Source organism: Fukomys damarensis, unplaced genomic scaffold, assembly GCF_012274545.1.
Source record: "Fukomys damarensis isolate Sample0158 unplaced genomic scaffold, DMR_v1.0_HiC HiC_scaffold_3, whole genome shotgun sequence".
NCBI lineage: Eukaryota > Metazoa > Chordata > Mammalia > Rodentia > Bathyergidae > Fukomys > Fukomys damarensis.
Window position 1 is genome coordinate 23079832 of NW_022900915.1, and position 26732 is coordinate 23106563.

Here is a 26732-nt window from a genome sequence, read left to right on the forward strand (position 1 = left end):
TGATATTAATATTAATATATATTTAAATGTGTTTTTAAAAAATTATGTTTCTCCCGAGTTCAATCCCCAGTACAAAAAAAAAAAAGGAATTGAAAAAATTGTGTTTCTCATATTTGTCTCTTTTTTTAGTATGTATGTATGTATGTATGTTTCTATGTTTTTATAAATATTTACTAAATGCCTACTATACTCCCAGGCACTACCTTAGTACTGTACATATAAAAATGAAAAACACCAAATTGATACATCTTTTCATCAATAGACAAAAAAGACTATTACCAAAAAGGAACAGATAATAGCACAAAACTTTCTTTTCAGTGAACTAAAAGAAACTATTAGTATAAATGAAACAAATTAGCATATATATTGAAATACTTTTGAAACAACAGAATAGAGAATTGGGGAAATATTTGAACTTCCTATTTTTCTATCTTCTATTTTGCTCTTTATTTATATGTATTTATATCTTGAGTTTCTCATATAAGCAAAACATGCAGTATTTAAGCTTATGTATCTAAAAATTACCCAGATTACTCTCATATGCAAGCAGGCTTGAGAACCTCTGCTTTTAAAATAACCAATCGTGTGTTTCCCCAGTCCAAAGCCTTTTCTCCACAGAAAACAGCCTCCTTTGCAAGATATTTAATGTCCTTCCCAGAATGATTCCACTACTGTTTCAGACAAGTTCATGCCATTTTGCTGAATATACCCGCCCTCAGACTACATGCTCTCAAACACTTCTAAGTCCCATCTCCATATGTCAACACATACTTTGAGGAAGAGACCCTATCCTTGCTCAATAAAAGCTTTTCTTTTCTAAATATTACCATCACTACCTTATTTAAATCCTCTCTGGTTCTCCCACACAGTGTTCACTTTTCTCTGTACCTTACACCCTTATAATTTTGTGTATGATCTGTGTCTCATATACTTGAACTTATCTTTATATCCCTTTCTTTTAAAAAAAACTGAGTTACTTAAAGGCTTGGGTCCATGTCTTGCCATCCTTTGTATTATTTTATAGTACCTAAAACATGAGTGTTCAACATTTGAATAAATAAAATTTATTTTGAAAATTCATTATATGGGAGCAGAAATGTGAGTTCTAAGGTCAGCTGGGTTTCAATGACAACTCTGCCATTTTACTAACATTGTGACCTTAAATAAGTTGTTTAATGCTTCTAAGCCTCAGTTTCCTTACCAATCAAGTGAAAATGATGCTATTGCCTACTTCAGAGGCTTGTGAGAATTAAAGAATATACTGTTCATAAAGTAGCTAATATATTACCTAATGCATACTGTGCAGTACATAAATATTTGCTGCTATCATTCATATTACCTTCTAATTGATTTTTATCTGGATGGAGCTATAAGTATTATCTGTAATAAGGATGGAGCATGAATATGTAAAATATAGTCAGTAAAGTTTTGATCAATCTGGTGATCTGATAGATTAGTATAGCCTTCCTGCCTTTCTCTTCCAGAATTTTTTTTCTTTGTACCAGGGATTGAACTGAGGACCTTGTGCTTGCAAGGCAGGTACAGTAGCCCTGAGCTAGATATCTGGTCCTCTCTTCTAGGATCTTATTGGTTGACATTGAAGTTCACATGGGAATCACAGTAGATTTTGAAAGACAAGGAATTCTGACTTTGAAAGAATATTCTATCACAGGAAAGTGAAGATGCTTATGATATATGAAAATAATTATTCTGTATAATTTTATATGATCAGTAATAGGAAATACTGGATATTCAATGATCCCTCCAAAGTCTCACATGAAATAATGAGAATCTACAGAAAGTAGAGGACTCTGAATTTCCTACTGTAATAAATAAAATAAATTTTAAAGTAGATATACACTAATACTTTATGGCTAGAGTCACCCACCCATCCAGAGCAACTTGTTGCAGCTATATCAGCATGGTCCCTGGTCCATGGGTGATTCTGCGGAGTTTCTGGTCATTATAAGCACAAGAAAGAAGATTGAGAAAGAAGACAAAGCAAGCAGAATCAGATCATTTACTTTTTCATGTTGCCTACTCTTACAAGCATTATACTGTCAGGTATCTATAAAATCACTCTTACAATGACTAATAATTATAAAATAATGTAGCTATATGCATTATTACTACATTTTGACCTACATATCAAAAAATGACAAATTAGGGTGTAGCACAGTTTTACAGTTGTTCTAGCATGTTGATGTTAGCCCCTAACCCTGCAAAAAAGAAAAAAAAAAAGGCACATCCTGTAGCATAACACCTATCCTGTCACATATACTCAGTAACTATAAACTGTTACTGATATCAGAGGAGGAGGATGATTATTGATTATCTATAACCCATTCATCAGTAAGAGAAAACCTACTTCCGGAGTGTATTTAAAAACATTGGTTGGGATGACGCACTAAAATTTGTGTTAAATTCTGTTTGACCTAATTGCAAGTAATAATGCTATCTTGGTATTTGAACTTGAGAATTTCAGCATCATAAAAAATCAGTTTTTAGGTCCTAGAAATACAATACTAATAATTGAGATTATATTCAATTGACTTTAAAAATTATTTTCATATTTAATGTATATAAATATTTTTGAAATCATAGATGCAATAATGACCACAAGATAAAGAAGGACCATTATATTTAGGTATAAAACTGAAACATATGGCTATTTCTAGAAGATATGTTTATGGTAATATAACATATGCAAAGCATATGGAGGAAGTCAGGTTGGAAGCCCTCTGGAGATTAGACTAATATATCACCACTAAGTAGATGTAAATTGCAGTACCTTAATAACCTACTATCTCCCTTAGCTTTTCAATAGCAAAAGTAAAGATATTTTTAAAGGTAAAAATCATTTAGACATGTATTTACATAGAATTTATTTATTTTTATCCTAAGTATTTAAAGATCATGCTACTGGTTGTGACTGCCATTTCTGAAGACTGATGTAGTTAAAACACAGATAAGTGATTAATAACCCTTTTCATCCTAGATACATAGAAATTAATGAGTTTGATGCCTAGAGTCCTGTTTTTGCACATAGTTTTCCTCAGTGTGAGCTGCCCCACTTCTTGAGTACTGATAAGCAGGTTGATCTCAGCTTCTGTGTTTTTCAAAGATTTTTTTTTTTTTTTTTTTTTTTTTAGTAGCTTGTCTGTATCATTTTGAATGGTACTTCACTAGATTTTTTAAAAGCATTTCTGACACTCATCCGGCTTACGTTAATGCCATTTCAGGTCACCATAAAGCAGTTGTTTTCATGTCTAATCGGCAGGCTTGCATAATCCACAAGAAGTCTGTTGTCAAGTGCATTTCTGCAAGCTGGTAAATTTGCTGCATTCTGGGATTGTGTTGTTTGTGCTCTTCTCATTGTTTACTGCTATCTAAAACATTACTGCCATACGATGCTGATGAAATTCTGCAGATAATCAGATGTGATCAGTTCAGGTCTCTAGCCATGTACTAGAAGGTTGGACATTTGTCACTTTGATCTTGACCTTGTTGCTACAGTGTGTGCACACCCTGTCTGTGGACTCAAAGGTCATGCTGGCCTTCTAGATTTGATTTTCTATTCTGTCAGTCAGCACATCATTAAGCAGAGTGCTGCCAGTGACCCCTGTAATCTCAATATTGCCAGTGAGAAGTGTGTAGGGTTCTGCTGGTGGGGGCAACTATTTGATGTCCTGCTGTAATTCAGTTCTCTGTGTATTTATTGCACACTTGATATTTGCCAAAAATACACAAGATGCCACAAAATTCAAAGAAATAAGTCACAATTTCTATCTTCAAGGAGCTTATAGTATTATTGTGTGATGATAAAAGCCCATCTCCTGATTAGAAGAAATAGACAGTAAGTGCCATTGGAGCTCAGAGGAAGCTTATCAATATTCGACCACTGGAATTACTCTACAAAAGGTTTGTAATCATGGCCTGTTTTTCTATGTGTGCATTGTAGACACTCCCACGTCAGCCTACAGCAGCAGCACTTGAATGAGTCTCACAGGCTTTTAATCATATTCAGTTCTGTTAAGTGGAGTTTCCCAGAGGTCTAAAACTCAGTCTAACACAGGCTTCAGAATCCTTTATTCTACTCTCAGAGAATCGCTACACACAATAGATTGAATAAGATTGGACTGATTTGTATCCCCGCTTCACCAACTGGTGACTGAGCACCTCAGTCTGTTGATGCTCAGATGACTATTGGATGTTTCACATATATTGTATAATCAGTTTTTGTCACTAATTCACAAACTTTTATAATTATATATGAGACTAGGGATTTTGCTTAATAGTAAAGCTTACTCACTACACAAATATATACTTGCATTTTTATTAATTTAAGAAATATTTTCTTTTGCTAACACTGGTTATTTTTTTTTCTCATATATGTACAGACCCATAGTTACTTTTAGGGATGAATTGTTTAATTTTTAGGTTTTTGTATTACTAGTTAAACTCCTCTTAGACTGCTTCTGCTAATACACAAATCAATAGAAAAAATAAAGGCTAATCATCTTGTTTCTGTTGTAATTTATAACCTGAAGAGTTACGCATTGCAAATATTTAGCAAAGTAGTCTTGCCATCCAGCCTTGTATTTACACATGGGATTTACTGATGCAATGTTAGGTCAAAAGTCAATATAAAACAGGAATGGAGGTTCTGATGTCTCAGCCTTTGGAAATCTTTTCAGAAAATTGCACAAGCAGATCACTGCACTGTGAAAATAACGGGCTGCTTAGCACATCTCCAGTTTTCACCTACATAGGGGTCTTTGTGTAACATATCAGTCATTCTTCCAAGGTATTGTCATCAGTAGTTTGAAATTCAAAAAAAAGTAGGACAAAAGAATACTCGTTAGATCTGCCAAAGTAGAAGGTGACAAAAGAGGAAGAGGAAAAGTTAGCCAGAAGGCAAAAGAAAAGTGGCAAACTTAAGAAGATTCTCAGCCTTTGGGAATCATTTTAGAAGAAATAAATATTGAATTAACCGACTTACAAGCTTCTTTGACCTCATTCAACAACAGGTTGAATAATCTTGCCATATAAAACATAAAACTAAAGAGAAAATTGATACTCTGATTTTTTTGGCCATTAAGAACTTTAAAGATTTAATAGTGTAAAATAGACGGCTGTATAAACATTAAAGATATGCAGTACCTTAATGAGAGATTATTAAATCCTGCCTTTGAAAATCAAGTTAATTTCTAATCTCATCCAATATTGTAATTGAATACAAAATAAAAATAAATCATCAATGCAATCGGAAAATGGTTACCATAGTAACAGTATAACATAAACAAATAAGATTTCTTCAAAGCAGATGGCATACAGCAAAGTGGCCAGTATGAACCACAGTATTATTAATATATGGGTGTTGACAATACAACTGTTACGAGTTGAAAAAAGAACTTCCAATTAAGTTTTTCTGCATGCTTGACCCTTAAAGCCCCACTCACATTCTCCAGGATTTCTTGAGCTTGCAAACTGTTCTCTAATTGATTAGCAGGTGGCCTGCAATTCTCTGCCTTCCTCACCATCCTCTCAGGTTGCTATAGTAATACAACCCCAACTTACCCTCTATTACTTGCCTGTTCTGTCTTATTTGTAGAAAGAGATCATGTGAACCTACCGGACAAACTAGTGCTGGCATTTCTATTTAGATGTGCTACCTAACATTGCTGTTTGCCTTAGTGAATACAACATGCCCTTTATGCCATTTTATGTATTTCATCTTACAAAACTGTCAAAGAAAAAAATGACTAAATTCTATTTGATATACCACTTTACTTTATCATTACTACTAAAGTACCAGAATGTTAAATGTTTTTAAGACAAACATGAATGCATGATCACCTTTCTTAAAGATTCCTGAGCATCACTATGAAATGTCTTCTGTTACCACTGACTCCACTCTTTAAAAAATGTTAAACACAGTAGTTTTGAGATGAAGCACACACCCATATACCTAAATACCTCTTTTTGTTATTCTAGAAAAGCTAAGGCAAATCAATAATATTTATGTGCCTTTGCTGTACTGTCTTGCCAATGTGAAAAGGCTAGCAGTCCTTTTCAAATCATTTCCTAAGAAATATTTATTCTCTAAGTCTACTGTTCACACAGAAAAACCAGTGAGTGCAATCTAAGCAAACTTTGCATCTTCAATAAAGAAACAGATACTTAATACATAAAGATACCACTTTTTATAAATAAAGGAAACCAAAACAGGTTATCATATTTGATCCTTCTGACCATCCCTTTCTTTAGACAAATAGCAGCAAAGCCCTCCTTAGAACAACTTATTTCACAGACTACCTGATATGAAGTTCACATTATCAGAACACTGGGGCCAGGGATTTAGCTCAGAGGCTCTGGTGCCTGCCTCGCAAGCCCAGGGACCTGAGTTCAATCCCTTGTACCAAACAAACAAACAAACAAACATTATCAGAACACTGATATTTCAAATTATAAGAGTACTAGAGTACTATGTTTGGGGCCAACATTTGACATCTGCATTTTTAATGATTTGTATACTTTATAGAATACATTAATACACATGACATAATTTGTGCAAATAGGACAGTAGTTCAAAATAAATTACCATACTTTTATAAGAAATATTAAGAAATTTCACCTCTTAGGATCTCCTGAAGTCAAGAGATTGTCTGAAAAGCAGCCATAGCAGTTGGGATTTCTCTTCATCTCGCCCAACAAAGATCTCATAACGAGAGCTAGTCTGTTAAATATAATGCCCAGTGAAAGAATCAGAAGAAAATGAAATTAAGAAAACAAAAGAGGGAAAAAACAGACTTTAAAAGTGGGGGTGTGCTGCTAGTTTCAAACACAAAAGACACGCTTGGTGGGTTATACCACTTCAACAAAGGTTCCAGGCTTGAATGAACTTTTCAATAATTGTATTATAAGCTTAGTAATTTCAGTTACAGTATCATGTCTGCTTGTTCTGTCATATTCTTTTGAAATCAAAGAAGATTCATTTAATATATTGAGTGACAGTGAAAAATTATTTTTAAGTGAAATGTTTCTCTTTGATTTGGAATGAAATAAATGTAGTTAAATAGGTCATTTTTGAGATGGCATTTTTGTTCAACCTTTATTTATTTATTTATTTATTTTAACCAGGGATCGAACTTGGGTCCCTTTGCTTGTGAGGCAGGCAACAGAACCACTGAGCTAAATCCCAGGCCCCTTCACTTTTAGATTAGTATTATTTTATAATGAAAACAATTCTCTTCCCAATACCTAGATTTGTCATGGAAAGTAGGAGAGGTAAAACAAATCTGAGTCAAATATAAAAAAAAAACATTTCAGGTATACAAAAGACAGTTTTTCAGATCTCCTAGTGTAGCACCTGTGATGTCTAAAGAGGTAAGACTAATGGTCTCTTTCCATTTGAGAGGAGCCAAAATGGTTTTCTTACTTTAGGAGTTTAGACTGATTTTTTCATATATATTTTATGTATGAAGCTAACAATTAAGAACATGAGGGCAGGGACAAGGGGAAAAAATGAGAACCAAGACATGTCATGTAGAAGTACAAGATCCCAACAATGGATGTAACTGTACTGTATCCCTAAAATGTACCAATAAACTCAATTAAAGTTGGGAAAAAAAAAAAAAGAACATGAGTTGCTATCCTTTCCTTCTCTCACTGAATCTCCATCTTTTTTTTTCTTTTGAGATTGCTGAATGAAAATAAATGTAATAAGCAAAATCAAACAGGGAAAATGCACTCTGAAATCACAGATTCTTCATTTTTAACACTACTAAAAGAAGAATACAAAGTTCAGATGAAAATTCACACAAAGTGAAAGAAAGATGATAATGACGAACAATTTACAAGGCACTTTACCACAGATTATAGCTCATCCTCAAAATAATCCTGTAAATTTTGTATTATACTATATCTTAACTAAGAAAAGTAAGTACAAAAAAATGGTTTGGCCTAGACAACATGGCTAGACCTCATATTTGTTATCTCCTGATATTAAATCGTCTCCTTTCTTTACTGCTGTTTCTTCCTGTCTTCTGATACCATTCTGTTTTACCTTGTTAAACTATTATGTCTTTTTTCCGCTTTTGTTACAACCATCACCTATATTTAGTTCCTAGATTTTCTGTTTTATATCTACAATCAAAATTGAACTAGACATATTGTATATTCCTTAGCAGCCACATTGCTTTTGGCAGTGATAGATTTTTCACTCTTGAAAGTAATTTAGATTCTAAACATGATTTTATATAGTTTATATTTTTTTCCTCCTCTGTTATTCTCTCCAGCTTCTCTTTAAATTTAGTTTACCAGAAAACTTTTACTTTTAAGTAAACTGTTTTCAATTCTAATTTTTTGAGATTGCCTTTGATTCTTAAACAGTTTTTCACTGTATGCTAAGAAGAAAAGAGACTATCTAGTTTGGTAATCTGAAATATTATCGTACTGGGGGTCAAACTTGGGCCCTTACTCATGTGAGGCAGGTGCCAGAACCACTGAGCTATATCCCCAATCCCTATTAAGTATATTTTTGGAGTAAGAGTTTATTGGACAATGATCACCACTTTAATTCGGACAACAATAAAATCACAACTAGACTGAGGTATAAAGAGCACTTTTCTCTTCTTCACAGTCATTCCACTTGCTGCCAGTCACATAGAGGTCATTAAAGTATCTAACTTCCGTGCTTGCTTTGGCAGCATATTAACTGGAATTGGAATGATACAGAGAAGATTAGCATGGCCCCTGTGCAAGGGTGATGTGCAATTCGTGAAGCTTTCCATATTTTTTAAAAAATCTAACTTCCTTATATTCACAGAAAGTTTTAAATGTGTATTCCCCAAATGTAATCCCTTTAAAGAAAAAGCAGTACTGGTATTAAAAGTGGTATTAAAAGCAGTATTACTCAAAAATACGAGTGAGAATCTTTAGATGTCTCCTAAAGTTATAAAATAAACTTTCAAGCTACACATACATTTCACTCAGCAAAAATTTATTGATGCCTGTGAAATATCACATAATATGCAGAGTACTAAAGAGAAACATTTAAAAGAGTTAGAATCCTACCAAGAGTGTATCTTCTATCAGCATCCAAATGATCTGTGGAACTTGTTAATAATGGAGATTTCTAAACCATACCCCAGACCTACTGAATCATAATCTACAGGTAAGATACAGGAATCCACACTTTTAATAATGAGACTCATTAATTGGTAAGACATTTCTATATCAAAAAGAAAGACAAAATTACAATTTTGAATGGTTATTCTAATAGAATTAACATCAATGATGTAAATTTGTTTTCCACAAGTGTGAACATGTGGCTCTGTCATCTACAGTGAGCACAAAGACAAATATCTAGATTTCTATGTCTGTAAGTTTAAACAAAATAAATATTCTAAAGATTCAATTTTGAATTATGAGTATCAGAGTGAAGTTATGTTTGCAAAGAGTAGGAATAGATCTGAACTGTGAATATGTCTATATAAATTATTCAATTAAAAAGAATGCTTTAACATGAACAACAAAAAAATGAAAAAGAGATCCTGGCATCTTTGATATTTTATGGCAATAGCAACATTAAGTGGCTCCATTGGAGGCCAGCACAGATAGTCAGTTCAGTGTATAAGTGGATGAAACTCAGACATATCCATCATTTGGATTTGCTCTTCTGCTCAGTTCAACCAGTTCTGGTCAGCTTGGCCAAAAGTAGTAATTCACGTTGCCTATTATGGTTGTATACATAGCCCCAAGGAAAATTGTTCTATTTACTCTTTACTCGGCACTATAAAATGTTAAGTAGAGCTAAATTTCGAAAGGTACTTGAAAAATCAATAGAAAATGTCAAGACAGGAAATATTGACCAACTAGTGTAAATAAAACTTTTCCAGAAATTAAATGTAACTTTCCAATATTTATTATTAAAAGGCAATCACTGTAAATCAGTCATGTCAAAAAATTTGCATACAGTGATGACAGTCTGTACTGTAGGTCATAATTCTATATACATTATAAATAAATAGATAACACGATGAAGTAAAATCTAAAATATATTCAGGATGCTGCTTTATCTACTGTGTATAATGTTTCTTTTTGGGAAGTCTTTAGGCACTGTTCTGGTCATTGAGGCTGCTGCTAGAATAAATACACAATATCTCTTACCACTTGAGGTTTGCATACTAGTTAGAGAAACGATCCATAAAACATGAACAAATCAAGTAATAATGGAATTTACAGGATTAAGGGAATTTATAAGCTTCTGTGACAGAAAAGAACAGGCTCAGGATCAAACTTTACATAGACTTATCAGGGGCTTCCCTTAGAAGGAAATATCTAAGTCCATAACTGAAAGATGAAAAACAGACAGCCCACAAGGTCTGGGTAGAGGAACTGTGGGAATGACAGCCACAAAGGCCTGGCAGAGGGAGAGAATCTGGTGAGGAAGAAATTGTTGGAAGGCTGATACAACCCGAGTAGTAAGGATTGGATATTTGGACTGGGACATATCTTAAATAGGCCATGGTAATGGAATTGGCTTTTATTCTGGATCAGTGGGAAACTGTTGAAGGGTGTTATGCAAAGAGTTGTGATCAGAAATACTTTTTTACCGTTTTACTGAAACTGCTGTGTATAGAAAGGATGGGGATATAATGAGGAGCATTTGGGATTGTTTTCTGTGTCCAGGGGTGATATGGTGGTGACCTTGGAGATGGACAAAAGCAATGAAAAAGTTTATTTTGGAAGTAGAATAAAGAAATTATGCTGATAATTACATGTCCTTTGGGAATTTACGTGGAGTGGTTAAGAGAATTATTTTAGAGTAAACATAAAATGTGTAAATCCAGGTGTTGTGGGTATAGAAATATAGGGAATAGAGATTTTGTAGCTGTTAACTCCCACCTTAGCTTCTGTCCTCATTGAAGTCATCTTCACAGAAACATTTACCTTTATATGTACATGTGGGCAATCAAATCACTCTCCTTCTCATAGAAATCAGTAAGCATTGTAGTTTCCTATAGTTACATCGACAAGTTTTTCTTGAAACTGTTATGTTTCATAGGTAACTGACTCCACTCCTATTTTGCCTTTATGTCACTCACATTTTCAATAAATCAGCATTTCAGATTGAGAGTAAAAGCCAAGAAAATCTGCTGAAGCTTTTAGGAACTTTAAATATCAGATACTTTTTATATACATATATACTTAAAATATTACCATTGTTACTATTACACACTGTACATATCCTTATCATTGGCACTATTACACACTGTACACACCCTTTCATAGGTAAGCATTGCTTTTATAATTTCATATGTTTTCCACTAAGTAGTAGTAAAAGTAATTTTAGAACGTTTAAGATAATTTATCAGACTTAATACTACCAAACAAATGTGGTTCATTTTAAATAATGAGACTAGAGGAGGAAAAGAAGCATCAGGAAAAATAGGAAACCACAGAATAATTAGATTTATGCTTTCAAAAGCACTTGGCTCCCTGCCCTCCACTCCACCCTTAAGGAAATAAAAGGACAAGCCATTTAGAAATGAATTCTTCTAAGACTTTCCCTATTGTGTCTATTTAGTCTTTACCGTTTTCAATATTGACAGTGAGTTTCTTTTCACCACCAACGTGGCCAGTTCCTTTGAGGTAGAGAAAGATTTCACCTTTTATTGCCTTGTGTTATTTCCCCTCTACTGAACTATGTAAAGAAAGATGAATGGTAAAATGGCAGTGCATGAGATGGGTGCCTTATACTATTCACTCCTGCGTGAGAAGATTGTTTTCTGTTTTCAAGTGTTAGTTTATATATATATTTTAAAGTCTTCTGTAGCAAGAAACTTTCCAAAAGATGATTTTGAAATACGTAACTTCTGTTCAAGAGCCCATTTTCTACAAACGGCTGCATGCACTTATAGTAATGACTATATAATTATAGGTAGGCCCACAGCTAAATAACAGATGAAAGCACCATACTCAAAAGAGTTGGGACACATGCCTTTTGCTTTATTTTAGTAGTAGTAGGTATTGATCTTGTTAAAATCATTATTTTTCTCTTCAAACTGCCTTATGAAGCTATTCATAAGTGAAGTACTTGTTTTCCTCAAATTTGAATATATAAGATCAGTTAGAAGTAATATTAGTTGTTGAATTTCCATATACAAAATATAACTGATATTATTTTGAAATGTAATACAGCCTCTTCAAAAAGATTAGTGAGTATTTGGATGGGGTTGGGAGTGTCACCTTTGTTGACTGTTTAAAAAAATCAAAGTAGTTTTTTTGTCTCTTGAAACATATCCAAGAGTCATACATTCTTAAATAAATAAAAGTTTAAAAGAATAAATGTTTCACAACTAATGGTGCAATGGGTTGCTACTGTATATGTATTTCTTTGAAAACCTGGTCAAAGTCTTTTTTTTTTTTTCCACTGCCTTTTTAAGCTTAGTGAAAAAGCTTTTCCTTAGAGTTTGAGCAGTCCCCCTGTTTTTTCTTTGTTTCTATATTCTCCTCTGTTTCAATTTTAAGATAAACTCATATTTCCTATTCCAATGTTCAAAGAGCAATTATATTTTCCCATATTAACTGTTCTTTAGAATTTCTTTTGTTAAGGCTGAGAGAAAAATTATTCAAGTACTTTTTTTTTCCTATGGTAGATTTAATATTTTTCAAGTCTCTGTAGGTAATAAGAAATTTAATCTTATTTAACTAATATCATTAAAATATTTGGGTACTTAATATATAAATGCTAAAGAAGGTCAGTTATATTATGAGCAGGTGAAATTAAGAGTAATTGCTAACATGACATTTTAAAAAGCCATGAACAACCTCCTGCATTCTTTCTGTTTAACTTCTTAGAATATATGTAGAATACCAGTCAACATTATGACAAGAAAAAGGGTTGGTTATTTGCATGTCAATTTATCACCATAAATAACAAAAAAGGAGAGTATTTTTCTCCAGAATTTTCAAATTCTGGTTTGAAATTGAAGAAACTTGTACAGAAAATTACATTAGTGAAAAATATAATCTTATGTGCTCTCTTGCCTCAACTTTACCAAAGAATCATTATGTGTTCATAGTTAATCATTGAGCTTTATAGTTAAAAAAATTATTGTCTGTTTTGTTTTTGTTAATTCATAATCCTTTGTATGAAAGAGAATGATTGTTTCTAGTTTTTAGTCAAAGGGTTGCACAAGAATGAAAGGCTTTAAGGACTTTTGAAGAAACTGAAGTACTTGGCCTACTTGTCTATAAAATCTGCTTCTTGAGTAAAATAACCCAAATTGTAGCAACATTGCATTTATTCTCATATAATTAATTACCTAAACCATAGTATTCAATGTGGCTCTGAGCCATTATATAAATATTGCTATTATGTGATGTAGTTACAGTTCTTATTATTAGAGACCATTTATTTACAATATACCACTTTGTCATAGCTAGCTCACCAAAATAGATTAACCTTTAGCATTTTAAATATTTAGGAGAAATTGATTTAGCATTTATTTTCTATTTAGTGTTTTTATTACAAGTCATAGGACTTTGGGGGCATCATTTTAATAACCACTGAAACCTATGTAGCTACTCTTTTTAGCATGGTGTTTTTTTATTAAACTGCTAATTCACCTGTGCAATTTTCAATTATTGTTTTTAAACATGCTTTATTGCTTCAGTTTATTTAAAGGTTTAATCAGTAATTTTATTGTGCTTTGTTTTTAAATGAAATTCAAGTCAACAATCCAACAAAAATAAATAGGTTTCTTTTTGATGGGTTGAAGAAATCATTAACTCTGGAGAAATCAGGTGCAGATAGCTCAAAATGTGCAATTGGAAAAAAATCTGTTGAAGTACTAAGTTTTCCTAACTTATTTTGAACCATAAAATAAACATTTTTTATTACTAGTCCCTCTACCTTTCTTCCTCCATATTATTATTTTATTATAAAAGGAAAGAGATTCACTTCTTTACCTACCATAAGTAAGCTAATTATTCTCCCTTCCTAACCTTTGAACTGTGAACCACTATTGGAGTAGTAAGAGATTTGTGAGAGATCATGACACATACCAAATTAATCATCAAATTAAACATTAGAATTTTCTCACCATGCACAAGGGCAGATATGTAATTTAAATATTTGGGAGATGAAAGCAAAAAGAGTAGGAAAGGATGCAGATAGCCAGAAGGGTTATAGCTAGTACAGTCAATAAATGAAGGGACAATAGTACAGATTTTTGTGGGACAGCATTCATGTTAGTAGCCTTATAAAGTACTTACTGTCAGTGTAAACCCAGAGAAACTAATATTTGTGAAGTGGACTCCTTGCTCCTTTTCCCCATCTTCATCATTATCTAGTCTTGGGTGGGTACAGAGCTTTAACTCAAGACCTGGCACTCAGAACTCCAGAAGTATCTGCAAGTTACTTACCTTTGTAGCCACTATTACATCATCTGTAAACTTGTAATTGTGTATCATATTCAGTACCTGATAGATTTAAGTAATTGTCTTGGACCTCAGCTTTAGTAGTCTACTACAAGTAAAGTTTGTGCTTCAATAATGTCTACATCATAAGAGTACTGGATATAAAATTTTGCAAAAATGCATAACATATTGGATACATTTGATAGTGTTTGTTAGTGTTTCTTTTATCACTATCAGTGCCACATTGTATTACAAATACACTGCATATTTAAGATGCAGATTTTTTAATTGTAATTTTCAGAGTAGTCTCTGAAACAAAGATTTGAATGCAGGTGTTATATTTAGGAGATTATTTCTACTAAGGGAGTGGGGTCAGAAAAGAAGGTGGAGGGAAAACTGTTAGAAGTTACACTAATGAACTTATTACTACCGTAGACAACTGGAGTTCAGTCCCCCTGGATGGTATCTGAAAGATAACCCAGAGTATGCCTCTGAGTTATCCTCCCAAGTGAAAAATGAAACTGGGTTATTTATTAACTATCACCTTTCTGTTGATGACCAAGGGCTAGTTTTTGGCAGTTAATTCCATATATTTGCTACCCAGCACCATGTGCAATCCAGACATGGTTTGGAGCCAGAGCACACTCTCAGCAATTACAATAGCTACTTACAATAGGGGGGTGTTGGCCTTTTGAGCAACACTGATAGCTGAAGGAATATGTGAGGGAACTGACAGCATCTGCTAATACAGATCATCATCCAAATATTATGACATAGGGCAGCAGGTAGCAAGATCCAAACACACAAAAGCATAGGAAATGTGCAACTGTACAAACATTGGGTTTTTGTTTAAGAGTAAGGATGAGAATTTATTATGGAATCACAGCACCTGAGTTACAGAGAGAAATATACTTGAGAGTTTTTCTTTCTAAAAGCATTGCAGGTAATTAGCCCTGAGGAACATTCAGGATGGTCACTACTTTTGATCAGATCTTTTTTCAAATTAGAACTTAATTACATAACATCTATATAAAAAAATCAATCTTTATTTTTCTTAGTTGCTGAAATACTTGAACACTCCAAAGTAAATTGAATCTTACATCAATTTTCCAGGAAAAGAAAACTATAAAATCTTTGTCCTTGAGGTTCCACTTAACAGGGTCAAAAGCAATTCTTTCATTGTATTATACCATAACACAAATCAGAAAATGCAAAGACTTCAGAACCGCTCTATTTCACATATTATCTTCTTAGCTTGCTGCTGCAGCTGAGCAAGGGTGTTATTAGGCACAAGAAATTTTGTTGAATTCTTAAATTGGCCTCAAGAATTTTGTGATAGATGGTTTATTCAATTTAAAACAGATCATCTGGTGAAATTGCTTTTAGGTTAAAAGGAAGGTTCCTCAGATTATACTTAGGGCAGATTTTTTCAATTACTTGGCTAAGTTCAGAATTGCTAAACTGTAGAGTATGAAGACTCTGGATATATTGGTGGTTAATATGATGAAAAGAGAATTTTAAAAGAATAGAGCAGCCTTAAAGCCAAGCTTTGTCTGCTTGAAAGTTTTACACAGTATTAATACTGACCTGATCAGTTATTTACCTGTTCCAACCCAGCTTATTCTGAATAATTTAAACCTTAATTAATGATTATTAATTTAATATAAAAGCTCTATGAAAATGCTCAGATACCATCTGGAGCATTCTACCAAATTACATGTAATAAATATTTTTCAATATGACTCCTTGTACCCAATTAGAAATGAATGTGGCTCTCAGCCTTAATTTTTAATTTTTAGTGAAACCTCAAACACATAAATTCACACAAATAAAAAGATATTTTGTCCTTTCATATTTTTGGTCTTTCCTAGCAAAGACTATAAACTGAGGTCTTACTTAACAGTTTCCTTTGAGCTCAAATCATTCTCTATAGGCAGAACTTCTCTGGTTACCTAATCAAACTTAGCTGACTACCAAGATATGCGTGCATCGACACTGCCTCAACCTGTTTACTTTTCTTCAGCACATTCCTCAGTCTCGAAAGCACTTGCTCCTTTATCTGTCTATATATTTGTTTGGTTCTTCCCACCAGAATGTTGCCACTGTAAATTGTCTGTCTTGTTGATTGCCATATCCCAATGTCAAGGACAGTGCTTCCCACAGAGAAGCCCAATAAATTTTTGTTGAATAAATCAATGAAAGGATGGGTACTAAGAATCCTGTGTTCTTGAAAATAAATGTAGCACATCAAGCACCTTAGTGTTTTAGGGGAGAATCTTAACTCTTTGCTGTTTTAAAAAATTGCATTTTATTTTACTAGAGCGGTGATCTAAAAATTTGAAAGATAGCCTCTGAGGAATAGAATATTGAGCTGTTGACCATGGATTCTCTGGCAAGGAACCCAAAATGAGAGCATGGCCAAAAGAAGATGCTCCTGGCTAATATGCTAGGGAGCCATGGAATTCTCTTTGGGAAGTATCCGGAGGTTAAGACTCCACAAATCAGCCAAGCAGCAATAGGTGTCAAGAGCACAAGAAATCCCACTTTTCTAAGGCTCAACTGCTACAGCCATCCCCAGGTTGCAGGGACCTACTTATCAGGGCCAGGAATAAGACAAAAATACTAGCAGAAAGGACAATTTAAATTTATTTGAGGCAAGCACACTATGAGACTTCAGAGCAATTCAACTGTATTTTCCTGAAATGGTAGGTCATTTTTTGGGTTGACTAATACTCATTGAGCACCTTCTATGGATTAGCATTGATTGTTTAGACCCTTGACTTCACTCTTCCTTCCCTTCTCAGCTCCCACAGAATTGCATACCCGTTGCTACAGAGTCGTTTTTTAAACTATTATTTATTAGCCTTTCTTGGGAATTTTGGTTTAGTAGAAGGGCTGTGCAACTAATGACAAGCTTGACAAGCCTTCTCTGCACAGCTTATAAACACTGGTAGAAGTGCTATAGGCACTAGACAGAAATACCTGTTTTAAAACATAAAATGAAAGAAAAACTTGTAATGCCCCATGCCCTTCTGTATTCCTCTCTGCCCCCCAAGAAGTTATGAAATCTCTGAGCTCATTCTTTGTATTGCAACATATCTGTATCTTCAAAGGTGGTAGATGACCTTGTGCCTTTGGAGTAATTGAGATGGACAGTTAAATTTCTGTCTGTTATGTTAAACTGACTCTGGTTTCCCATTTGACTGAATATGAAGAAGCTGAGCTTTTAGGATTTCTTCTGTTTTATTTCCCAAGATATAAGTGTGACAGGAAATTTTATTTTGAAACAGTACTGTGATCTGTGTACTTACTGACAGAAGGTGTTGGCTTAAAGAAAAAAGTGTCAATCTTAAACTGGATGCAGATAGACTATTAAACAGATAAGTCAGTTGTTAAAGTCAGTTGTTAAAGTCGTTGAGCTCTCAGGGAATATTTTATTAACCTATTGTATTTCCAAGGTTTATATAGTCTTTGGCCCACTTCTCCATTACCCAGTGAAACTGCTGGTTGAAATCCTTGCATAGACGCAACATCTTCTTAATCAAAATGAAAACAACTCAATCTTTTTTAAGGTAGCAGTATTTTTAGAAGAAAAAAAGATAATTGAAAAGCTCTGTATTCATCTTTCTGTGCCCTAGGACGTTGATTTTCTCAGATGTTGTAATGTATTATATAGAGAAATAGTCTCATAGACTTTCATATTAGTGACTCCAGTGCCCACAGCACACATTGCAAACCATCCACATTCAGATATTCAGCATGCCTTGTGGTATTTGTCTGACCTCAATCCATTTGGAAATAAAATGTTCTGTGTTCTGAGGGAAATAAGCAAGTCTTACTGGCATCTCGCTGGCTTTCCCACCATCCCTTGGTACCTGTTAGGGAAGTGAGCAGCAGGCATCATTGTTTATAATCAGCATGGTGGTATCCACATCTCTTCCCCTAGCTTTAGAGTCCTTGTCCAGTCTGCTAGCTCTTACAGTACTACCCTACCTGTGTGCACAGAGGAAATGTGAGCTTTATATTTAGCAAATGCTTATAGAAATTGAATCAGTTTTCAATAAAGCTGGGCCAAGTCAAACTCGAGTTATGCTACTGTACCTTCCCTGGCTCTCCAGGTGGTTGGAGGAGCAGCCAGTATGATCAGACAAAGAGCTTTCCAGAGTAAAGTACAAGTGTTGAGCTCCTCACTTTGGGTATCTCTTGGTCCCTCTTCCTGGTTTCTAGTAATCATAATTGCAGCTGGTTTGAATTTAGCTCCAAGTCATACATTACATGGAATTGAGTTTTATGTAATAGCTAAGAAAATTCTGAATTCTTGCTTCCATTTCTTTCTGTGATGGGCTCCTCCTCCTCTAGGTCAGTGGTGGCGAGCCTATGGCATGTGTGCTGCAGCTGGTGCTTATCATTGAAAGGTCTCAAAGGTTTACCATCACCACTATAAATCACGGCATCAGCTATGCCTTGCCCTTTGCCCTACTATTTCCTGCTTCTCTTACTGTTGTCAACTATATAAAAATCTATTAAAAGCTAATTGCTTCTTGGCCTTTTGGCTAAGATCAAGTGTTTTAAAAGAGATAAATGAAGTTAACTTTTATGTTACTGATATCTTAATAATGCATTAAGTAAAAATTTGTGGAATATATAGAAATATGTGAACCTACCTGTGTGATCCATGTTATTTGGCATATAATATAAAAATAGGGTGTTCAAATTTACAGAATTTCTGAATAAGACTAACAGACTATAAATAGTCACTCTGCTACCAGTATGTAAATAATTAATTTTAAACTATGTTCAAAATAAAAATTCAGTGACCACCTCCCCAATTTCCCTTTTAATCTGAAACTTTATATTTAATAAGACAAGCAATAGAATGTTGTATTTACTCGTTGAATACAGGCAAGCAGTGTTAGTTTTCAAATAGTTTTCCCTTTGAATTTTCATATGACGATATCCCATGCCTTTGTAATATATACACATATATTTTTCAACAAGCCGTGAACAAATAAGTTCTATGAAAGTACAAATGCATTGTAAACCATGGTCCTGACATAAGCAGCTTAGTTCCTAGTTGGATTGTAGAGCAATTTTCACAGCTTTTAAGGCAAAACAGAAACTTGTAGCAGTGACAAATTATACCATAGAGACCCCTTAAACACTTAGCTTTGGTGAACATTAAACTTGTCTCTTCAGCAGGTTTATTGCAGGATTAGGAACTTCCTGGAGAAAGATTCACTCTGCCTTTGGCATAAATTTGGCTTCTGCTAGATTTATAAAGGGTACTAGACAGAAATCACTCAATTTTTTTGAAAGTTTACTCCAGAATTTTGAGTCTGTACTTACTGATAACACAGACATTACTTCATTGTACTTTCAAGTTGACCACCAAAGAAATCCAGATTCATGCTGAACTCAATGATTCCAATCCCTTGTGGGTAATTCCATGTTCACTGAGAAATAGTTTTAACTCTTTGTGCTCACCAGTGTTTTGCTGATTAAGTGACAGAGGCAGTGTTGCTAAGACTGTGAACCATCTATTAAAATTCACATCCACAGTTTAAATATGAATTCAATTCTCAATATGCAATATTTTTTAAAAAGAGCCAATATATTTGAAATACCTACTTGCTAAATTAAGAGTCACAAGGCCAAATAATTTTACTGTTTTTCCTTAAGTTTTAAATACAAATTTTGCAACTGTTGTATAAAATTAGATCTAACATGCTCCATAGTTGCACTGCTTAGCCATCATTCTGATGATTTATTCTGTAAGTACCCATTAAGCATGATTCCCAGGCATTGTCTTAAGTGCTAAAGATAAAGTAGTGAAAGGGAAAAAATTCCTTGCCCCTTGGAAATGTACATACTGGTGTAAAGAAATACATAAAATAAGGTAATAAAGTGAAATGGAGAAGGCAAAGCAGAGCGGGTAAAGGAGGGTGGAGGTAAGTGCCATTTCTGACAGCCGGAGAAAGCTTCATTGAATACAAGAACTCAAAGTCTATAAGAGGGGAGAGTGTGCACTTGAAGATGAGCGGGAAGAAGGAGGAGCATTTCTGTGTGAAAGGTTAGGAGAACGAGCTATTTGTTGGTCAGACAGTGAAGAGTGTGTGGTGGAGTGGAGAGAGCTGGAGTTAAGCATGTGATCCCAGAGGAAGTGAAGAGATTCCTGGATTGATGGAAAGAGGAGCCAAACAAGACTTTGCTAATAGATCAAATGAGTGTGAGAACAAAGCAGGAGTGAAAAAGGATGCTAGCATTCTAGTCCCAAATATTTGTTAGGAAACCAAAATATGAATCTTCATTTAGTTGGAGCCTCTATATTTTTTTCTTTCAGATTCAGTGAAAATCTGTTTCTCTTGTCTATAAAAAGAACTACATGACATACATAGTATTTGTTGGAGTATCAACAAAGTTTTACTGTACTGTAACATAAAACAAAAATTCTGTCGCCAAATGTTAATGAAAATTAAGTTATCAATTTCCCAGGTTCTGAACAGGAGCCCTCTCCTAAAGTGCAGTCCACATATAATAAAAGCAGAGGGAGTCTCAAGTTTGAAAAATAAGTAGAACAGAAGCAGTTTCTTGTAAGTAACTTTACTGGGTCATGAGACAAAACTCAGAGGAAGGCTAACCTAAGACTGGTTGATATTATTACTGAGCAATGCAAGGTCCTGAGAATCCAAAGGAATATGACACATTTCTGTCTTTGAGAGGGACCTTTAAGTCTCATGAAAGCCCTTTGTCTTCTATAGCCCAGTGGGCAATAAGGGTACTATTTATATGATTTATGGAGATTTGTCACTAGTGTAACTTTCAAAATAGATATTGACATATTAAATGTGGATAGATAATAGCTATTTCTATGTGTATTTTATGTATAAAGAGACCAATTTATTCATATTTTTATCCCAGATTTAAATTGCTGGGCTACTGTGATTTGTAAGAGCAATAATAAACTAAATTTATACAAACTACTCAAGTTTTTTGTACAAGAAAGTTCATTTAGTACTCAAGGTACTGATATCATTCAAGCTTCCTTGAAAAAATCTCCACAATGAATAGTAGAATCCAGCAACTCTCCTAGCTTTTCTGGGAGTTACCAGCCACATTTTAAATGTTCCTTGGCTGTGTGACAAATCTCCAAAAAAGTTTGGAAGCAACTCTGTGAAGACTCTTAATCACTTCTCCTTTTGTCACTCATAACCCTTAGCTGCCCTTCCAAGAAGAGACCCCCTTTAGAGCAACTTGCCATTGCTCCAGCCGTTTACAGTGGAACTAAGGGAAGAGTCTGCATTCCTGAGGGTCAGGGATCTGCCTGTACTCTTACTGACAGGCTTCCTCAGCAAGGACTAAGGGGACATTGAGCTAGCATACCAAAGTGAGGGAAGTAGAAGACCTTTGTTGAGGATTGTTAGTAATGTTCCTAGAATCCTGTGCCTAATAGACATTTAAACCATTTTCTTCCATATACCCAGTAGAAGGTAAATTAAATAATCTGCTTGTTTCTGACATGTTATTATGAGACTTTATTGTTACTTCATTCATGAAAGTTCTTGAGTTACCCTTTCCTGTCCTAGTTCTAAGCTTCCTTTAACTCATTCTGGAATAAGGCAAAAAAAATCATAAATTCTAAATCAAACACTAAAATCAGAACTTCATTGATTAAATATGAAAGGGAGCATCTTTAGCAAAATGAAAGCCAAGCTTTTAAATCTTCACTGAACATTAGTTAATCTTAAACCGTCTTGGCACTAGTTTCTTCTTAATCTTTTGCATATCAGGTGTTTACAGACTAAGTAGTAGATGAGCTCCAAGTACACTATGTCACTTAATGTCAGTGAGCTAACCCTGTTTATTTGGCTGTATGCTTAGCAATTGAAATCATCTCCATGAAAGTGCTCAGTATGCTACAATTAAGAAGCATACTTGTGGAAGACACAAGTTCATTTTTTAAAAAGACCATCTGTTTCTTGGTATGCTACTAGTGCAGGTTTTCCTTTCATCTTTCACCTTCCATAAGAAAAAAATCCACAGCTTTCTAAAGCTTTGATATTATTTCATTCTTAGGTTTTATAGACTGCTCATTCTCCAGATTTCCAGCTGTGGTTTTACCCTCATCCTTGCAAGATCATTTTAAACCCTCAATAATCTTGGAAATTAGATGGGAAAATAGGGAAGCCTCCTCTCTCATATTTGTTCTCTCTCAGCAAGCTGACAACTGCTGAAAACAACCAGTCAAAATGGTGAGAATAGTGGTGGTGATAGTAATCTATTCATATTTGCAAGTTAACAGGATAAAATAAATACAAATTTTTAAAGTGAACATTTACTAGTTCTTTGATGAGTCTTTAGGAAAGAATAGAAATCCCCTGACAGGCTGTGAAATAGGAAATCCTGTGTAGGATTCTTACCACAAATGTTGCTGTGTCTTAGTGACACAACTTTGCTCATAATGAAAGACTAAATTTTTAGTGTACTGAGAAACTAGTTTCACTTTCTGAAGTATTTTTAATTCAGAAAATAAAAACTTCTTTAACCATTTATGTTTGAGATGCTTTCTCATTCAATCTATTCTAAGAGTAAGTATATACATTGTGGAAGATAGGATAAAGAGAAAGGTAAAATATTTTTGGTTAAATAGCACATTTTATGCCCAGGAGCCAAAAGAAATAGAATAGCTTATTTAAGAAGTTTATTTTCTTACATAAGAATGAATAAAGATGTTTATATAGCCTGGGCCCTAAAATACAAATAGCAATTTTAGACCTGACATCATTTAAAATGATTAAACATCATGCCTATTTATTGTTGACTTTCTTGAAGGAAAGAATGGCCTTGTTAGAAACTATATTTTCCCAAATCGATTTTGTGTGATTTTTATCTCGTGAAATTATATTTCAAAAGTAAGTAGGAGGTAATGCAGCTTGGAGAAAATACAATGTCAGAAAAGAGGTTGGAGTGACCCCACCCTGCCCCATTACAGAGCTCACCTGGAATGTGGATATGGTTGACTTCTTAAGGTGATTTCTTCTCAACTCAGAGTCTTCCCAAAGTTGGTTGTAAATTTTGTTTCACACTTTAAAAACAAGACCTTAAAACATGTTTAGGTAGCCTTACACTTCGTAAAGCCTTGTGAAAATGAAGGATTGCTTATTATAGTCCCAAACCACCTAGTCTTTATTGAATAAATACAGGCATAACACCTGGGATCTGGGCTTTGTGTTTACTGTACCACCTACACTACCCTGTGTGGCTTAGGTGAGGTCTGCGTCACACATAAGATCTTTAAACAGCCAGTTTAAGTTCTAACTAAACTGCCTCGTCTGAGAAAGAAAAATCTATCATGTGAGCAAATAAAATATTAAATAAGCCTTTACACAGTGAGAGAAAGTATCTGCATAAAGTTGAGGTAAGAAGTCCTAAGATGCCTACTGGTAAGAGCAAAGAGTAAAGTAAAGTAAAGAGCAAGTAAAACCAAGGTTGTTTCTTTGTCTGATGGCAAATGAGTAAAGATCTTTAAACCAATAGATGTCAGCCTGATTGAACACAGACAGGCAGGGGAGACAGCAATAACGATGTAATGTTTGGATAGTCCAGTTTGGATTAAGGTATTTTGTTCTAGCAGCTGAACAAGGCATCAGACAAGGCCAGAGTAAACACAGCTCTCCTGTTTATTGATTTATTATAAGTGCCAAAATTACTTTTAGTTTGACATGCAAAAAGGTACATTCAGGTTTTTAAATTGCATGTTCTAGGACTAGATTACATAAGAACAATGTGGTTCACTGTAAATTTCTTAGAAGACGCTAACAGGAGTAGGAATCTCATTACTTTCGTAAGTTTTTGAAGAAAAGAAGACTGTTGTATATTTTTTGCAGACTACTGGTAGAAATTTTTCTTCATGTATAAAGAATAAACCATTCCCTACCCAGCTACCCGGTCTGGGAAAATGTTCTTATGAAGTAGCAGTCCTTTAAAATGAAAACACCAAAGACATATTACCTAGGGTTCTTTTTTTTTACTGTTGGCACTGAATACAAATCAACATTAAATCTGAGACCATTTTTAGTGTCAGATTCCCAGATCTAAAATAGGGTATACAAATAAAAAAAAATTGGCAAAAATGTTTTACTTATGTTTTATGCAGCTTGTAATGGTTGAGACTCTTCATTTAGAATTCAAACATCCCCCTCCAGATTCCATATGGAATAAATTTTAGGGACTGCCAAAAATAATGAAGGGATGCTTGGGCCTAAGAAAATAATATAGTTTAAATTTTCAATTATAGTAAGCAACTAGTTTTTTTCTATACAAAAAGATACCTTATTGTCCTATCCATTAAAGACTGAAACAGACTTCAGTATTTCATCTATATTTGTTTTTAAAAGCATGAACCAGGTAAGTGGAGTTTTGTCTGTTAGGAATCTTTTGGTTTCAGTTAATAAAAGTACCAAATCAACCTGATTTAAACAAAAAACAAGGGAGGGAAGGCTTTGACTGGCTCTCGAGTCTGATGAGGAAGTTATAGTTACATGAGAGGGTCAGACTAGCCATTAGCAGTTCTCAGGCTCCAGCTCTGTTTTTTCTGCAATTCTGCTTTGCCTTACTCAGTACAGTGGTGTTATCCTTAGTTGGACTCTGTGGTAGCAATAGGCTGTGGTGCTTTTAGACTTAAATCTTCATAAATACCACCCTGAGGTTTAGAAAAAACATGTGTCCCAGCACTCCCACCAAAAGTCCTGGGGTTTACTGTGGTGGGCCTGGATGAAGCCAAAAGCATGCTCATCGCTGTGGCCAGGTGGGATGGCATACACAGATGTGTTTAAGCCACCCATGGCCTAACTTCAAATGTGAGGATCCCACCTAAGTACAAATGAGAATTTGGCAGTGACTTGATTCTTAAAGGAAAATATGTGCTTTTTGGACAAAAGCAAAAAGGGTAGTAGTTGAAAAGTTCAGGAACAGTCAGCAAACATCCCTTTCACCTGTATAACCTAAAAGTCATGGCTGTCTAACTGTCATCAGTGGCAGGGACATTTATCTTACCCATCGTTTTCTTCCCCATCCAGAAGAGAGAATTCATTAAACTTCTTATCTGGGTATCTGTGTAAAAGAGGAAATTTTGCAGTTTAAAGGAGTAGGTTAATCAGCAGATATAAGAGGAGCCTACCCCCCAAGACTTTGTAACTTATAAATCCACTTAAATTGACTCCACTGTGATTTGAAACACTGCTCTGACTTCAGTAAAGCGCTATTTGTAGGGTTTAGAGAAAAACTAGATTTTGACAGAAAAATTATCAGTTTTACACTTAGGTTTTCTACAAAATTTATAGTGAATTACTCTTGTAGAACATGGTTGCACAAAATAAAAAGAACATGGTTGCACTTTTACACTTAAATCATTGTGTAAAACACCCTTTGCACTAAAAACCAAAAATTTAATAAAATAAAATATTGGAGCCAGGCATTTAGCTCAGTGGTGCTGCTGCCTACCTTGTAAGCACAAGGACCTGAGTTCGATCCCGGGTACCAAAAATTAAAATCTAAAGTCTTTCTCTAATTTTTCCTGCTTCTCTACATGTGATCATTCACATATGCCAGTTTCATTCCTATCCAGCATATGTTCATGAGCTTTTTAAGAACTATCCTAAAATTGCCGTGTCTTTGTCCTAATTTGTATCTGATTTCTACCTAAGCCTGATCCTGTTTGCATACTGATCAGTGACACTATTGCCCTTAGCAAAGAGTATCCCTCCCATATTGTTTATGAAGCTAAGTATATAGTGCTGTCCCAAAACACAAAAGGGGAAGAATCTAGGGATAAAAATGTGTCCTTTTATTCTTCCCACTCCACACCCCCAGTCTCCAGGGTGCAGTGCAGTCCAAGCTTAATGATCTGCTTCACTAAAGATTTAAATGTTTTCAGGAGGACTCTAAACCTTTTGTATGTAACTAATGCTCCCTGAGGACAAGAGACACTGTCGTCATTGCCATGATCATCCATTGTCAATGTCACTACCATCTCTCTGTGGTTCTTTTCCTTTGCTCCCATACCAAAAGAAAATCTTATTGCACTTATCCCAGTGTCTTCACCTTACTTTCTCTCATTTCTTCTCTGCCTGGCTCCAAGCTTCAACACACCACTTCTACACTTTGCCTACTCAAAATGTTCACTAAGGCAACAAAAACCAGCCTCTCTTCAACCTGCCATTCCATAAAATGTTACTTTCTCTTTTTCCATCATGTTTGTTTGCTTCACAGTAATGTAGTCCACATAAGCTTTTTTTTTTTTTTTT

At 34.5% G+C, this 26732-nt stretch overlaps 1 protein-coding gene, 1 long non-coding RNA gene and 1 other non-coding gene across 3 annotated transcripts in view; 2 read left to right on the forward strand and 1 right to left on the reverse strand.

Moving 5' to 3' along the window:
- The window catches only part of LOC117287325, a 41594-nt gene extending 17584 nt beyond the window's left edge, over positions 1-24010 (reverse strand). Inside the window, exon 1 of the long non-coding RNA XR_004518556.1 lies at positions 23427-24010. This is a non-coding gene — a long non-coding RNA (uncharacterized LOC117287325). The remainder of the gene's footprint in view (positions 1-23426) is intronic.
- Positions 1-26732, forward strand: part of Fbxl17 (F-box and leucine rich repeat protein 17) — a gene marked incomplete at its 5' end in the record, with an annotated part of 484676 nt that overhangs the window by 399122 nt on the left and 58822 nt on the right. The window lies entirely within an intron of this gene.
- On the forward strand, positions 8696-8801 carry LOC117287518. Its single transcript, XR_004518801.1, has one exon. It is a non-coding gene; the product is annotated as a U6 spliceosomal RNA (small nuclear RNA).